Consider the following 2,580-nt stretch of genomic DNA (forward strand, 5'->3'; position numbering starts at 1 on the left):
GTGACGGCCACGACGCCACAAACCAAACAAGCATCGTGTTACGAACATCAAGCAAATGTGATCTTTATTTAATTGACTTCAACAATCCCTAGACACCAAGCAACCATGTTGTGACTTAAGTTTTTTTTCCCCAAAATATCATTTTTGAAATCTCAAAGTCTTTAGTTAATCGAACCAGGAAACAAATGTTACAATTCTCCCCCACTTTAAACTAGATTTCATCCTCGAAATCTGTCTCGGTTGGATGATAATAGATCAATAGAAGAAAACCATCAAGTATTCACTAATCATCACAATCAATGCCTCAGGAAATAGGGATTCCTGAAGCCATGCGATATAGCATAGTCACTTAAACCCCACCCACTGGAATCTACACAAACTGGAAGCCTTACCCTTCTTACCAACGACGATTCATTCCACCTTAAATTCTATATTGCAACTCTTACTCAATCACCCAAATGATAAAATCTATAAACGGATTTCCATTCGCAACGAGATTCGCGAGACTACTCAGAACCTAGATAATGACAAACAAAACAACCTAATAACTTGAAATTACTTAACTACAATGACTACCTTTCCTCTACTGACGATACAACCCGTCTCCTACACTACAAGAAACTTGGGTCTTTACTTACACATATTATGTGTGGGTAAAAGCATCATATGTGATGGTATTCGTTATTACCTACACATACATTAAGTGTAACTATGTGTAGGCTCATTCCTGTTGATACAGATCATTACCGACACATAATTTATGTGTAGATATAAGATTATCTATACCTACACATATATATGTGTGGCTAAAAGTAGTACATATGTGTAGGTAGATGCCTTCTGATTTGTTTGGGATGTCGATGATGTGGCTAATGGCGTGGACACTGACGTGGCAGATGATGTGGCTGCTGACGTGGTCAATGATGTGGACTACACATATCATTAAAATATGTGTGGGTAAGAGTATTTTTATGTGTAGGCATTGATTTTGATATGTGTTGGTAAAAATATTTTTATATGTGGGTATTAAAAATGACATGTGTAGGTAATACAAAATAAATGTAGACATTTGTATAAATAGAAACACATGCATTCGAAATAGCATTATAAATTGAAAATTGTCTAACATAATATTTCAAACCAAAAAAATTACAAGTCTCAAAACTTGAAATACTTAAACTACCAAAAGATCAACTAGTCATGAGTAGCTACTTGAAAATACTAAAAACTTTAGAATGTTCATTGCATATCATCATATATATCCATATTTTTATCATGAGACTGTCCCGAATGAGTGTGGTTAGATGTACCACACTCGGATGTCTCACCATGTGATCGTCCTGATGATGTGCTAAGAGGAGGAGGCATGATGTTTTTCTCAATCAATATTTGCTTCATAGCTTCATGTTCTCTTTTAATTGTTTCCAACTCATCCACCAATTCATCATAACTAGGACACTTAGATTTCTCAGTAGAACCTACGATGGTACCAGCGACAACAGGATCACGTCCCCACCCGAACAAACGAACAGAGCTTCGTCCAAGTACCTTCTCTAGAATCAACTTGTCACTCATTGATTCCAAGGAATGCTCGTTTGTCATCTTTTTCATTTCTTCCTGTTAACATATAAAAATAAGACGAGTACATTTAATAAATTATTTACCAAATAATATATATTCAACGGTAGAAATGAGCAAGTACACTTACATATTTTGTAGCCATATTTGTAGATTTCCAACCTTTTTCTTCATCCCAATGTGTAAGCCGCCAAGTCTCAATATGACCCGATGAAGAATCCACATCATGCCCAAGCTCAACATGATAGCGTATTGTACTCTTCGACCCATTTCTTGTCTCCATTTTACGCTTTCCGTGAGCAACAACCTTCTTTTTTGCAATTTCCTTCAAGGACATATAACCAAATAATACTAACAATATTATACTGAATTCAACAATATTAGTTAATTCAATAGCTCAAATATTTTTAAAACATTACCATGTATTTTGGCTCACACCACATATCACATAGATACTCCCAGTCTTCTTTGCTACGAATATTTGAAGGGGGTTTAGTCTTTGCCTTTATTGGGTCTTCTGGCCCTCCAATCTCTTTAAAGTATTTATGCAACTCAGCTCGAAAATTTCTCCATGACCTTGCCATGTAGCTATCGATAACTTTGCAAACATTCTCATTTTCCACATCAATATCAAAAAGCGTCTTCAAATAACAAACATAATTAACTAGTTAGTAATGAAGATGTTAAAGTCATACTAAAAAACACTTACAGTTAGCTTGTGGCGTAATGGAAACTTCTCTTCCTTCGGTACAAGCCTCCACTCTTTGTGTTGTAGGCTACAGTTCTTACGTAAAATATAGCCACACTCATATGTGAAAGGTGATTCATTGTTACATATTACTCGCCTTGCTACAAAATTAAATTCTACAGGCAATCTCTTCTTAGACGCTTTCATTGCCTTTCGAGCACCTTTGCCACAAGTGATGCCACGCTTTGCAATTGTAGCATTACTATCACTTTCTTGCTCGGTCTCAAAAATTGTGTCTATAAGCAAGTACAAGT

This window comes from Lactuca saligna, chromosome 5 (assembly GCF_052625555.1).
Source record: "Lactuca saligna cultivar CGN05327 chromosome 5, ASM5262555v1, whole genome shotgun sequence".
NCBI classification, from domain to species: Eukaryota; Viridiplantae; Streptophyta; class Magnoliopsida; order Asterales; family Asteraceae; genus Lactuca; species Lactuca saligna.